Genomic DNA, 16,001 nt, shown 5'->3' with positions numbered 1-16,001 from the left:
CTTTAAAGAATGCATTCATTTGCACTAAGTCTGCATCATTTAAAAGTTCAACGAATAAATTCTATTTCTGTAAATGACAAAAGCTTCCCTTTTTACAGTGTATGAAAATAGTCACCAGTCTTATGTTTTCACTTTTTTTCCAGCCATTTACCTGGCAAAGAGGAATATCCGCAAGAAAGGAATGCTTGAACCCTATGAGCAGGTACCTGTGCTGTGTAGGTCAAACAATGCTTGTGATTACAGGACCATCTAGAAGAAGCTATGCTTCAGGGAACATGTTAGTGATGAATAAAACGTGTGTATTAGCATCCTGCCATGTCATCATTACCTCATTAGTTTGAAATGTTTAAAACATCGCCCTTTGTTTTGTTGCTTTATGCAGGATTACTGTGATTTGACAAAAAATTTATCTAGAAACACTAAGTAATGCTTAGGTTCAGTGATTTTTCAGGTTGAAGGAAAATAAACCCCTTCCCCCAATCACATTCTCCTTCCTACAATGACTTAGTGTCTGAAACTGGTGCAGATTTACTGGAGCTCAGTTAAATGAGTTTTAATTAGGTTAAAATAGATTTATTTGATTTACAGAGAAATTCCTTAATTCTATGAGGAATGCATAATGATTTTACACTCATGTTGGTCCATTCTGGTCCCCGCATTTGTGTTTTAAACAGGCACATTACAACCACCTGCATGAATGGCTGAACCACAAATGGGACTTTATTGTAATGCAAGCTACTGAGCAGTACAAGTAAGTGACCTGGGAATTAAAACAAAGCTTTTTTCCTCAGTATATGCTTTAAAAAGAGTCACACATAGAAAAACACATCACCCTGTTCGAAATGACTCTGGACTTCAGTCTTGTCATGTCTGTCCAGCTCCCCAGAACGCAAACTGTCTTATAAGTTAATGCATTTAGCCATGTAGGTTTGAAGCTTTAAATATGGCAAACCACTGAACTAAGTATTTGTAAAACTGCACAAACGTAGTCTAAGGGTGCTGTATGACAATGGAGGTGAAAAATCTTCTTGTGCCATGATGGTAAACAGAACAAAGTTCTGTGAAAAAGGCCCCGAAAAAGAACCCAAAAAGTAGCTGAAACAGCAACATCAGCTGCTCTCTTTGTTTCTTAGATCCTTGTTTGATATCAGGTTAGACCTACGTAGCACCCTGGTTCATGAGTTGCTAACACAAAATGCAACACACATGTTTTATTTCTTTAATCATTAGAATTTCTGACTTAGGATACTTGATTTGTTAGCTTGTTAATAATTATATATGCATACATATATATGTATATACACACAGTATATACATATATATATATATATATATATATATATGTATATATATATTTATATATATATATATATATATATATATATATATATATATATGTATATATGTATTTATATATATATATATATATATATATATATATATATATATATATATATATATATATATATATATATATATATATATATATATATATATATATATATATATATATATATATATATATATATATAAATACATATATACATATATATATATATATATATATATATATATAAATATATATATATGTATATATATATTTATATATATATATATATATATATATATATATATATATATGTATATATGTATATATATATATGTATATGTATATATGTATAGTCAGTCAGTCAGTCATTTTCTACCGCTTATTCCATAGTGGGTCGCGGGGGAGCTGGTGCCTATCTCCAGCAGTCTATGGGCGAGAGGCAGGGTTCACCCTGGACAGATCGCCAGTCCATCGCAGGGCAACACACAAACAACCAAACACACACTCATTCACACACCTAAGGTCAATTTAGAGAGACCAATTAACCTAACAGGCATGTCTTTGGACTGTATATATATATATATATATATATATAGGGCTGCACGGTGGCGCAGTTGGTTGGTAGCACTGTTGCCTTGCAGCAAGAAGGTCCTGGGTTCGATTCCCGGCTGGGGGTCTTTCTGCATGGAGTTTGCATGTTCTCCCTGTGCATGCGTGGGTTCTCACCAGGTACTCCGGCTTCCTCCCACAGTCCAAAGACATGCCTGTTAGGTTAATTGGTCTCTCTAAATTGCCCTTAGGTGTATGAATGAGTGTGTGTTTGGTTGTTTGTGTGTTGCCCTGCGATGGACTGGTGACCTGTCCAGGGTGAACCCCGCCTCTCGCCCATAGACTGCTGGAGATAGACACCAGCTCCCCTGCGACCCACTATGGAATAAGCAGTAGAAAATGACTGACTGACTATATATATATACACACAGTATATATATGTATACACAGTAATGTTGTGAACACATCCATGCTCTGATAAAAGGACAAGCATGGCAAACATCTATCTTCAGATCTTCCATGAATCTGATCATTGTTGTCCTTTTCAATATATATAAAGAAGGAGTAAATACACAGCTTAACAATTCCAAATGAAAATGCATGCATGCACCTCATGGTTTTTTGATTGGGTGTTTCATTTCCCCGGAAATCTTCCATGTCTTTTTTGCTTCTTTTGTATTCCAGGGCTGGTAGAGAAAGGAACAAGGCAGACCGAGTGGTCTTCGACTGCCAGGAGAGGGCTTATTGGATTGCGAACAGGCCTCCAGTCAGTTTGTCTCACTCTGTATACATAAAAAAACACCAATTAACCACTACATTACAGCCACTCAATGATTGTTAATTTATAATAGTGCCATCCTGCTGCAGCCCCACACACAACCAAACACACTCCCAGCCTCCTGCACATTCAGCAAAACAAAAATGTATTATATATGTATATATAACTTCTAAAAACCATTAGCCTCTGTAGAGACTTTGCTACAATTGAGTGGATCCTCTTCTACTGCTGTAACATCTTTGAGGCTCAAACTCTATTTAAGATTAAGATTAAGAACAGCATTTGGTCCGATGGAGGGACTTCATCCCATAATGCATCCTGGTGCCACTTTGCAGGTTGGGGTTGATGGATTTTTGTAATGAGTCGTCATAAAGATTAAGACTGGTCTGCAGTTATACAGCCCAATATACCACAGAGCACTCACCATTTCAGGTTTTTCACTTACTTCATTTAAAGTTCTGCAGAGCACAGGTTGGCACACAGTCCCATGTCCCCCACTGCTTGGTGGTTTTTACTTCACCTGTCAGTAGTCACAATGTTATGGGTGATTGGTCAATATAATTTTAGAAGAGATTATCATATATTTACCATGATCGTGTCTTGTGCATGTTCAGCACCGCACTCACAGTGCTTTGGACTGTGGCCCAGAACACCTAATTAATCCTAACATAGAAGAGGTAACAGGTCAGTACACACACACACACAGTCTGTGTTTTTGGAGCAGAAATACAAGGTCCAGAACTGACTGTGAGGAAACATTTTGGCTAAAATCTTCTTTTCTTGTTTGTTTTTTCTTCTTTCAAACAGATCATCTTAATACGATGAGATGAAAGTGTAAATTTAACTGTATCCATGCAGTGTAGTCCAGAGGTCTCAGAGAGCATCCATAAATGTTTTATTTCCATTCACATCTCAGCACAGGCATAGAGGTCCAGAAACTCGTATTTCAGATAATGTTTAATAAGATTAGAAATCAGTCAGTGGCAGAAAAATAAAAAAAATAATGCTGAAATTTTCTAAAATAAAACAGAATTTCTTTTAAATTCCGATGTTTGGTGACATGGATTAAAAAAACATTGCGCTGTATTTGAAAGCAACATTAATCTTGAACTTTGGGACATCACTGTGTGTGTGTGATGTGTTCCTGTGGTGTATGATGTTCTATTAAACTCCTGAAAATATTAAAGCTGTAAAACTTTTATCAACAACTTGATTGTTTCTGCAGAGAATATGATATGATCCTGATTTGGTTAAAAAGACAATAGTTTCAGGAAGTTTCTATAGTATAGATGATGTAATCACCTAGTATTGTAAAACTGAGCAGCATGTGTTGTGTTGAGTTTTAGTGCTGTCTGTTTGTGCTTTACTGTAAATGATGTGCCACATATTCCTCCCTTTCATGTTGTCACATTCCAAACACAACTTCAGTGTAGTATTTCATTGGTTTATTATATGATAGACCAACACAAAGTGGAGAATAATAATGAAGGAAAAGGATAATGATACATGTTTATATTTTTGCAAATAAAGTGTAATGTACATTTGTATTCAATCCCCTGGGTCAATACTTTAGGAACTATAGGACCACTTTTGGCTGCAGTTCCAGCTGCTGATCTAAACCACCCATAGGAGCTCTTGCTGTTAGTTCATGGTTGTTGTCCTGCTGGAAGATGAACCTCCACCCCAGTGTCTTTATCTCCATTCATCTTCCCATCAGCTCCACAATTAGAATTGAAAAGGGAGCATGCCATTAGCATGATGCTACCACCTCCAAGTTTCACTCCTACATGGTCTGTGAAAAACTGCAAAAGGTACAAAACTTTGTCCTGTTGGCAGATTCTCCCACCTGCTACTATCTTCATGTACTATCTTCATGATGGACTGAACAGAGCTCTGTGAGATGTTTAAAGTTTAGGATGTTGTTTTAGAACCTAACCCTGCTTTAAACTTCTCCACAACTTTGTCCCTGACCTGTCTGCTATGTTCCTTGGTGATGGTTCCATGATGCTGTTTGTTCTCTAACAAACCTCTGAGACCAGAAACAGAACATCTGCAGTTAGATTCAGATTTAATTACACACAGCTGAGCTCTGTTTAATAATGAGGGGATTTCTGAAGTCAGTCGGTTGTACCAGAATTTAATTTAGAGGTATCAGAGTAAAGTGGGCTGATTACAGTCCACCACATACTTTACAGATTTTTGTTTGTAAAATATTTTCAAAACCATGTTCCATTTTTCTTTCAAGTTGCCACTCTACACTGTTTTGTGTTGGTGTGTCACATAAATCCCATTAAATTACACTGAAGTTGCAGCACAACAAAGGTGAAAAGTTGAATACTTTTAAAGAGCACTGTATTTCAAAACATTCCATAACGATCTTTATCTTTTTTCCTCACAGAAAATCACCTTTGACAAATACAGACGGGTTGTAAGTTACAACATTTAACACATTTAAACACTTAGATTCATTAGTTTGATTTATTTAATGTGTCATCAGAAATCACTAAAATAGTTCCTTAAGTAGCAGCTGATGATTTGATACTGACAGCAGTTTAATGTTTTAAAACAATACCTCAGTTTTGATTTCTCATAAGTAACAACATTTTGTGTTCATGTGTTTTAGAACATTTTCTACCAGCAAGCCATCATGAGATCAAAGGTCAAATCTAGTGTTTCACTTGGAGCGTAAGTTCTTTCTGTGTTGTTTTATTGGAAACTTGATAGAACATAAAACATTCTGTGTTTTGCGGCAAACACATACCAGCAATGAATCATTCCATAATTGCAAACAAGTGATCTCTTAATTCAAGCTTTAACTTAAAGAAAATGTTTGGGAGTTGTCACCGAACACTGAACCAAGTTTCTAGAGCAATTACTATAACTACTAAGATAAAGAAGCCTACTAAGATCCCAGGAAGCAAGTTAAGGGAATCACAAGTTTCTTAATTTCCTGAAAGGTTGGCACTTCCTTAACACAGCTGTGATCTGAAGTTTACAAGGTGCAGTCATGGAGATCTCTAAAACCTAGGAGCACTGCACTAACTGTCAAGCAGGTACACCATTGCTTTGCTTTGTCTGCCAGTGGTCCTGGTGCATCTCAAAAAGTTGATGGTATCATAACGAAGAAAGACCACCCTTTATCTTAAATTCCTCATCTTCACCTCAGAGCAAGTAATAGATAGTCGAAACATGGACATATTGTAATGTTCCGATAGGACAATGATTCTAAGCAATTCCGAGACTTAGAAGATCGAAATATAATTATTAAATATTCATGTGGTAATTCAGGCCTGAGAATAAACAGTACAGGTTTGGAATCTAACCTACAACGATGCAGGGATAGAAGTGACGTGCATGAGAAACAAAAATGACATGTGAACATCTCTGGAGCACATGCAGATGAAATGCTGGTTAACTCTTTTAAGGTATCCATAAGTATGTACAATGTAGCTGTTCAGGTTCTGTCATAATAAAAACACAAATTTCTATGTATTTTCTTAGTGAACAGTAAATGACAAAGAGGATCACCTAAAAGTAACTTTGTAAATTAAAGCTTTGCAGCATCATTATTCAGTTTTGATTTTTCTTTATAAAATATAACAACTGAGCACTGAAACATCAAAGAGATCAGTACACTAGTTTAGGCAATTCTGATTGGCCTGCAGACAGTTACTTTCATGAGAAATGCACATTCATTCTAGGTTTGTTCCTGCAAAGAAAATAGAAACTCTGCCCACTTGTTCAGCTTTAAAGTGTTACATTTCAAAACATTACAAAAAATCTCAACAAATAACACAGAATGATTTATTGAGGCAACAAATGTTCATTAAATTCTTTGCATTAAAAACCAGATATTAGCAGGTGTTTATGGATTTTTGTATGTAAAATGGCTTGTGTTTCTGTAGCGGTGAAGGTCTAACAGGACTACCTTTTTGCAGGTTGGTCAAGTACATCACATTGTACAAAAACCATGATGCTTTCCTGGCTCCTTGTTTACCCAGCAATCCTTGGGAAACAGACCACGATGCATACTGGACTCTTAACATGAGAAGGTAAACACCACACCTTATTTCTGTGTCATTTCATAACGTTTTTAGATGTTCTGTCTTTATAAAGACACCTATCTAAATGTAGTTGCAGTTATTCAAAACTTGAAGATTCTACGCTTCTGCAGAACATGATGGACAGCTCTGACATCCTAGAATCACTAACATCATTATGTTTTTACCAAATTGAAATATTTTATTGAATCATTATTCCTCTTAGCTTTTTCACCAGTCTAGTTCAAAGGATGTAGGTATAAGATGGTATATTCGGCCACATACAGTGCAACATACTTGCTGTACTCAAAGCCGTGTAATCACAAGCCTGACTGTTTGTTCTCAGGGTCGAAGTTCCTACTAAGATGCGAGTGGAGCGCTGGTCCTTCAGCTTTTTTGAGCTGCTGACTGACCTGCGAGGCCGAGATGATTTTAAGATCTTCCTGAAGAAGGAGTTCAGTGGTTTGTTACTACAGCTATTAATGCAAGGATTCAATCTTCTTCAGCTGTGCTGATGAATATTTGCATGAGTATTCACATTATTCTCTCAACCGTTGTTTATTTTTGCTGTTAAGACGTTCTTCTACTGGACACTAAAGAGAGCTGTCATCAAGAGGAACTGTGATAGTTTTTAGTCTTTTGCAAGTAATTAAAAAAACTAACCTGACTGTGAGGATGGTGATGTGCAGGTTTAGTTTCCATCTCACTCTGTTTTGTGTTCAGTTTAAATTGACACTTCCAGGCCTTCACATAGCAGCTGTATTAATACTGAGAGTAGGTTACATTAAGATGGAGTCCATTTACTAATTTGGTCACTTCTGTGGGCAATTGTTTGCACGGGGTTTGATTTAGGGATATCATAATAAAGAGAAACACAATTGCAAATGTCTACCACATTTTTTAGATTTAAACAAATGTTAAAACCATGTTATAAGTGACTTTGTGTTGATCCATCATATTGAATCCAAACAATGTAAGAAACGTTCAGGGGATGTATGTGTGAACATGTAACCACGTGCAACTTTAGTGGCAGATGTTGGCTGTAAAGGATTTTTCCACACTGGTGTGGGATGCTTAATGAATTTCTGTTGGTGCTTAGAAGATCTAGATAAGTCACAATCCCAGCAGGAGAGTTGTTTAAATCCAACAACACCTGACAGACCTTTTCAAAGCACAACTGCAGTCTCTACTGAGATCCTAAACCCTTGAAAAAGGTAGCAGATGAAGGCACAGATGTGGGGCCTGATTATGGGTTTGTTCTGTACTCCAGGTGAGAACCTAGCCTTCTGGGAAGCAGCTGAGGAACTGAAGTGGGGCACTGCCTCTTCCATGACAGCAAAGGCTGAGACTATCTTCAAGTAAGCGCAAAAACAGACTATATATCTCCATGTAATGTTATACACCTGATTTCATTTGCCTGGCATGATTTAATGTTAAAAAAAGAAGGCAGGTGATTAATTTGCTTTTCTCATAAAATCTACAGCATCTTAAATTTATCCAACGCCGGACTGAAGGTGTCAGACCAATGCTAAAAATTCTAGCATTGGATCGCTTGAGGTGGCAACATGTTGGAGCAGCTCTGACATTAATTCTGATTTGTTGACTTTAAAGACTTTTATTCCTCCTATTTTTGGTTGAGGCATTACTTTGATAGGCAATCATTCCCTCTAGTTTTGGAGAGAAAGGAGGAAGTTTAACCATCTCTTTAATTGATTACTTTAATTGATTACAGACAAGATGAGATCTTTGGCAAACAAACTGGATGAACTTCAAGTCCCTGCCAGAGTACTGACAATGCAGTATTGTGTGTTTCACGGAGACGTGATCGCAGGATCATATTCCTGTCTCTCTGCCAGTCTTTCTGACCATTCAACCAGACAGACATTTGAAAAAGATTGGCAAAAACAGATGGTGTAATCCAGGATATGTTACTGTGAAGAGTCATCACTGCATAAGATATTAAACTGTTGGCAGTAATTTTTTATCCATATTATTTACCAAGAGAAAGGTTTGTGTGAGGCTATTCTCAGTGGGCTCCTGCTGCTGCTCCAAAGCTCCTCAGAGTTTGGAGTGGAGGCCAGAGGTGTGCATGCTTTCTCGACATTAGGGCAAATCTTGAGCAACTGGCTCCCATTGTACAACCCAAATTCCAATGAAGTTGGATTGTTGTGAAAAACGTAAATAAAAACAGAATACAATGATTTGCAAATCCTGTTTAATCTACATGCAAATGAATCCACTACAAAGACAAGATATTTAATGTTCAAACAGATAAACTTTTAATTTTAGGTTAATTGGAAACAGGTGAGTGTCATGATTGGGTATAAAAGGAGCATCCCCAAAGGTTCAGTCATTCACAAGCAAGGATGGGGCGATGTTCGTTACTTTGTGAACAACTGGGTGAGCAGTAGTCCAACAGTTTAAGTACGTTTCTCAATGTACAATTTAGGGATTTCATAATCTACAGTCCATAAAATCATAAAAAGATTCAGAAAATCTGCAAAAACCTCGGCATGAAAGCAGCAAAGCCAGAAACCATCATTGAATACCCATGACCTTCGAACCCTCAGAAGGCACTGCATTGAAAACCAACATCATTCTGTAACAGATATCGCGTGGGCTGAGATGGACTGACGGAAAGTGGAAAAGGAAAGGGGAAAAGTGTGCTGTGGTCTGGCAAGTCCACATTTCAAATTATTTTTGGAAATCATGGACATCATGTCCTTCGGGCAAAAGAGGAAAATAACTATCAGAGGTGGACATGAAGCTGAGAAAAGGGAGGTGGTGAACCGCTATGTGGCATGGTGTAGAAACAATTATCTCATCTTGAACATGAATAAAACAAAGGAAATGATTGTGGATTTTAGGAGAAACTGGAATAGGTCAAACACTATTTCCATTATGGGAGAAGAGGTGGTGAAGGACTATAAGTAAGTACCTCTGTGTTCACCTGGACAACAGACTGGAGTGGAGATGCAACTGTGAAGACGTCTACAAGAAGGGACAGAGCAGACTGTACTTCTTGAGGAAGCTTAGGTCCTTTGGTGTTTGATCAAAGAGTGCATGGAAGCTGTGGCAGAAACAGAAGGACAACAATTTAAGGAAAGGGTTAAGCAAATTGCCATGCCTGCCACAAGCACAAGGAGAGCAAAACCTTTCTATCAAGATTTACAAACCAAGCTCAACTGTGTCATTCAAAGTGTGTTTAATATTGGTACTTGAATTGGATTGCTCTTTTCTGTTCAGCAGATGATTTCATGGGCATATGAATAATTGATCAGTAGTTAAAAAACAAAAACTCCACTGTTAATTTAAATGTTAAATAAAAATTTAAGAAAATATTTTTGTCAGTTGATTCAAAATGTTCACACCCCAAAGTGTTTTGATAATGGAAGTAGTGGACCTCCTGCTGGTTTTTGTTGGGGAGCCCTGTTCTAAGTATTTATTAGACTTGGTCTCATCATCATGCATCATGTGTTAAAACCAACAGGACCTTTCTGGCTCCGGATGCCCCCCGCTGGATCAACATTGATGGCAGGACAATGGGCCTGACAGTGAAAGGCTTGGAGCATCCTCACCGCTATGTGCTGGAGGCAGCTCAGACACACGTCTTTATGCTCATGAAAAAGGTGACTCTTTTTCAAGATATCTTACCAGTTCTAACTGAAATTCAGGCATCTGGGTGGTACCATTCAGGCATCCATGACCAATACAAGGATGTGCAGACAATAATATTAATATTGAGTATATGGAAAATACAGTGGAGGGATGATATCTTCTGTGCCAAATCAGAAGCTTCAAATCAGTGCACTGATATGCAGATTGTGCTAGGCATTATATTTTTATTTTACAGGACACATTCTTCCGTTACCTCAAGTCACCAACTTACAAGGAGACCCAGAAGAAGGCACTGAACCCTGAGGCCCATAACTTCAGGTTTGTATGATTTCAGTAAAGTAAAGTTGTAAGAGCTAAATCCTAATAGGGTTATAATAGGTATCACATGTTTAAATACAAATCCATCTCTGTGACAGAGCATTACCATTTAGGCTACTTTGAAAATCACTTGTTGGTGCAAAACCCAATTTTTCTGTATAACTGTGGTATCACTAGTGTCTTTTTGTCAGACAGATTGCTGGTAGCAAAGTTCACAAAAATCTGATTCCAAGTTTGTTCTTTACCAAGGTGCGTGTTCTGTGTCATTTCAACCATGGTTCATCTGTTATTGCAGCAGCATAACATCTCACTGAAAATATAAATGTCACTGAAGCATTTCTCACTTTCTTTTTTAACTTGATCAGAGATCAAGTTGACTTCCTGACTTCCTGTTTCCTGGGTATACATATGGCTTGATACAAGGGTCTATTTCTCTTGGGGGCTACAAATTTGAAATTATTTCTAATATGCAGTTTTAGTTTGTTAGTTTAAAACATGTGACAATTAACATAAACTTTGGAAATTTGCCCAACTGCAGGGAATGATTAGATCATTTTGGGATCAATGGGGATGCAGTTGCTCTACTTGCACCATGGTTCAGGCACCAACAGACAGAACAATAAATACAATAAAACTGGAACTGTGACAAACAAGGCAGGACAAGGATCCATATCTATATTGACATCATGCAGGGTGAGCAGGATGAAAAGGGAGGTAAACGGGGCGCAGCACTGGTTGTGTAGGGGTTAAGCATGCGAACCATATATAGAGACTACAGTCCGAATGTATTCCCCCTCTCTCTGCCCCTATTTCCTGTCTGCCGACTGTAGGAAAAATTGAAAAAATAAAGGCCTATAGTGCCGTAAAAAAAGAAAAAAAAGAAAAGGGAGGTAAACGAATCTCTGCAACAAACCGTTCAATACTATCTACATGCAAACCCATCTGATAGTGGTGTCAGGGAAAAGTCTTTTATGTCCTACCATCACAAACATAAATGTATGTAGTTACCTAATCTCACTGGAACTAAGAGTGCTTCGCCCATTGTTGAATACGGTGGAGGATCTGTGATGCTAATGGCCTGTTTTCCCCATTGTACCTGGGAACCTTATTATAGTGCATGCCATTATGGACACCATTTCAGTCAAAAATCCTGTGGACTCTACCATAGATGACCCTGCTGGTGATCACTGTGTCTTTCAGCAGAACAATGATCTAAAATATATGGCCTAATCAACTCAGACACGGTTCACCAGACACACCTCATCCTTCTTCCATGACTATTTCAGTCCCCAGACCTAAATGCTCCAGAAAAGCTGCAGGGTGAGTTGTACAGAAAAGAGCATTGAGACAACTATGGATTCTGGATGATGTGGAAAGACTGTTAAAAGAGGAATGGCTAAAGATCCCTCTGTAGAAGAGGAAGTGCTGCCCTACTGGCAAAAGGAAGTTTTTTCCCACTGAGAAAATGTGCTCAAATTAAGGCTGGACTCACATTTTTTAACCAGATTATTATTACAGCAATACAAGGATGATTTTATTATATTATTATTGCATTTTATTTTATATTTTTACTGTAAGTTTTTCATATCCCTACTGGTGTGGACAGCTATATAGGACTTTGACATATTTATAGTACCAGAACTAGAATTCAGAAACACTGACAAAACAAAACTGAACCAAAGTCCAAAGGAAAGACATTCCATGTTTCTGGAGAACTTATCAAGACTACTTAAAAAAAACATTAAGTTCTTACCTGACTGCCCACTAGCCTCAGGTTATATCCCCCTAACTCTGTTTTATGCACTTTGATTTGCCCATGTTGGCGTTCCAACCCCAGTTCAGCACAGCTAGAGGAAAATGCTCGGAACCGGAGCGCAGCCATTCATCCTATCATCCTGTGGCAGCAAGAAGAGGAGGAGAAGGCCAAGGCTGCTGCTGCAGCTGCTCCAGTTGATGTCAAGGCTGTGATGAGCAAAATAGACAGAAAGAAGTAGAGATATTAGAAGTGTGTGTTGATTTCTGCATCTAATGTTAAAGATGATGCTTGGTTTATCAGTTATGGCTTAGCAAATATTACACATTCACATACTGACAATGTTGAGCCTAAAGTATAAAGCTCAAAGCAGAAAGTCATATGGAAGGAGAGAGTTTGGAAGCGACTGTATTAAATGTTCATGTTTCATGTTTGTGCTAAAATGCCATTTGTCTATGTTCAGAACTTCTTCATGCAGTATACTATAAAGACTAAATGAAACAATTAATAACACATTGTGTAATGTTACAGCCACAGACCTAGCTGCATTTCATGTCATAGAATAAAACATGATTATGAAGGGGGGTGAGATGTGTAGCTTTTTATTAATAAAAGTCTATACAAATGTGATATGCATCCCCCAGGTCAGTACCCTGTAGAACCACCTTTAGCTGCAGGTCCAGCTGCAGGTGTTTTGGGCTTTATCTGTTCCAGCTTTGAACATCCCCAGACTGATATTTTTGCTCATTCTTCTTTATAAAACAGCTCAACCTCAGTCAGATTGGATGGAGAACATCTGTGAACATCAGTTTTCCATCCTTGCCACAGTTTCCTAATTAGATTTAAGTCTGGACTTAAATCACAGCACATGAATATACTTTTCAGTTCAATTCACTTTATCTACATAGCCCCAATTAACAACAAATGCCATCTCAAGCCATTTCACAGGACAAGACCCAATTTCTTTACAGAACTACATAATTAAGTCAATACAAGACAGATTCAAATTCAATCCCATCCATTCTAATTCTTTATCCTATATAATAGAATGCAGTCAAATTCAGCATATAGTGCCTATTTGTAAAATGTTGTCCATCTAAGGAAGCCCAACCAGTTGCATCAAAACACTGATTCACATACTGCTCATGAGCAAGCATGTGTTGGCGGGGGAGAGGAATGACTCCCTTTTAACAGGAAAAACATCTAGCAGAACCCTTGTCTGTATGAGTGGCCATCTGCCAAATCTTTTAGGTGTTCATTTATGTCTTGTTAGGTCTGCAGTTGGTCCATCCTCTCTTTATGTTCAGATGATAGATTGAACAGAGCTCTGGGAGATGTTCAAAGCTTGGGATATTGTTTTAGAACCTAACTCTTCTCTTCACAATGTTCTCCCTGACCTGTCTGCTGTGTTCCTTGGTCTTCATGGTGCTGTTTGCTCTCAAATGTTCTCTAAAGACAGAACCTCTGAGGCCAGAAACAGAACATCTCTAATAAATTTAGCCCACAGCTGGGCTCTACTTACTGATTAGGTGACTTCTGAAGACGGTTTGTTTAACTGGAAACTATTTAGGGGTATCCGAGTAATGGGAGATAGCAAAGAAAACCATCACTTTCCTTCCAGCTCCCAGTTATACTTGTGTTGATGTGTCATATCAAACCCAAATAAAGCAGATTGACGTTTGAGGCTGTGAAGTGACAAAATGTGGGAAAGTTCATGGGTATCAAATACTTTTGCAAGTCGGTGTATGAGAAAACTAAACAACTAAGACATTTCAGGTTACAAATGTATAACACTCCTCATTGTGATTTTAAATGAGGTGATTTAATCATTAGTGAAGCTTGTTACTGACTTTCACTCATTATTGTACTCATGTATTGCATGACTAATATGTATAACAGCATGTTAGTGCATGAAGAAACCTGACCTGTTAATAATCTTGTTTAGTATATAAATCTGGAGAATCCTGAAAATGAAATAAATTGGAAAATAAGCACAACAGGGCCCGTATTCACAAAGACCCCTATAACTAAAAGTAGCTCCTAGTGACGTCATTCTAAGAAAAATCTTGAAATTTCTCCAATTCTGAGATTTTTCTTAGAATTTTCCCTTGGTAAGATAAAAGTTATTCACAAAGCATCTTAGGCCTTAAGAGAGCTCCTAAAGTGAACATGTTAAGAATAGCGAGGAGGACTTTCAGTGAGTCTAAGAGCGTCTTAAGCAGAGAAGATGGTAGAAAGACGGAGAGTTATTCTTCGAACAATTAATAACTAAATTGATAAAACACTACCAGCTCGATCACGCAGGGATCCACCCCCTTAATAGTCGAGTAAATTAGAATATAAACTTCTATAACAATCATACAATTATTAAGATAGACATAAGATAAACCTTATCATCCTCCTAGGGGGAAATTAAATGGTTTCAGCAGCAGGACAGGTTAAAGGTGAACCTCTAGTAAGGTTATATTAGGGAGAATAAATAATAGAAACAATAATAAATAAAGATGAATAAAACATAAACAAAATTACAAACAATATAGAACAGAATTATTTAAATATTTACAGACTAAATTGCTTTCAAAAGATACATTTGGCAAAAATTGTAAAACTCAAAAAAAAATATTTTTATAAATACAAACTAGACAAGATAAAGTACAATAATCTAAGTACTATATACATAGAAAAAAGATGTAAATGAGGTGACTAAGTATTTGCTGTATTGTACATGATGATGTCAGCAGCATCAGCCTAAATGATCATCTCCAACGCTCCCCGTCTGTGGAGAAGTTCTCTGGTGTTCTGCTATCTCCTCTCTAGCTTCTGATTGCAGCAGGTACCAGAGCTGCTCACATTCCAGGCCGCTGCTGAAAGCAGAGGGAACAAAGCATTGATCTGCCGGGAGTGTCTGTTTGTTCCCACCGTGACCACAGGACCAAATCTACCTTTCAACACTCCTCTCTTCCCCTCCACCAGCAGGCTCTGCTCCTCTGTTCAGTTCGGTTTACTCCACCTTTTTTCCTCTGTTTTGTTTTGGTCATTTTACCAAACTAAACCTCATTAAACAAGAAGATCACAGGAAAATGTTGAGTTTAATATTATTATGAAAGTAATTATTCTTTGTAACAAGAATTCTGCTCTCAGGGTCTCATTATCTCATCATGATAAAGTATATGCCGTCCCACAGCAGGTTAAAGGTGAACCTCTAGTAAGGTTATATTAGGGAGAATAAATAATAGAAACAATAATAAATAAAGATGAATAAAACGTAAACAAAGTTACAAACAATACAGAATGGAATTATTTAAATATTTACAGACTAAAATGCTTTCAAAAAATTAATTTGGAAAAAATTTGGAAAACTTAAAAAAATATATATACATAAATATAAACTCTAGACAAGATGAAGTACAATAATCTAAGCACTATATACAGTACAGACCAAAAGTTTGGACACACCTTCTCATTAACACACACATACAGGGTTGAATGATTGTTTCGGGGGGTGTGTACCCAGTTGCAGGTGGTCCACTACCCAGTGCCTTGGGGGTTAACTGATCTAAATGAGTGAGGTGCCTTAAAATGACACCTCATCAGCGGGGTTGTTAGGAATAGGTG

At 37.4% G+C, this 16,001-nt stretch overlaps 1 long non-coding RNA gene and 1 pseudogene across 1 annotated transcript; one reads left to right on the top strand and one right to left on the bottom strand.

Annotated features, from left to right (window-relative positions):
- The window catches only part of LOC124863888, a 30,901-nt pseudogene extending 18,004 nt beyond the window's left edge, over positions 1-12,897 (top strand).
- On the bottom strand, positions 8,905-14,042 carry LOC124863891. Its single transcript, XR_007037209.1, has 3 exons — positions 13,909-14,042; positions 12,387-12,595; positions 8,905-9,767 (listed from the first exon to the last, which is right to left on the bottom strand). It is a non-coding gene; the product is annotated as an uncharacterized LOC124863891 (long non-coding RNA).
- Positions 14,043-16,001: the final 1,959 nt, after the last annotated feature.

The sequence above is a fragment of the Girardinichthys multiradiatus genome, chromosome Y (genome assembly GCF_021462225.1).
Source record: "Girardinichthys multiradiatus isolate DD_20200921_A chromosome Y, DD_fGirMul_XY1, whole genome shotgun sequence".
NCBI classification, from domain to species: Eukaryota; Metazoa; Chordata; class Actinopteri; order Cyprinodontiformes; family Goodeidae; genus Girardinichthys; species Girardinichthys multiradiatus.
The sequence above is the reverse complement of the archived record's forward strand: the minus strand, read 5'-3'. Positions and strand labels throughout refer to the sequence as shown.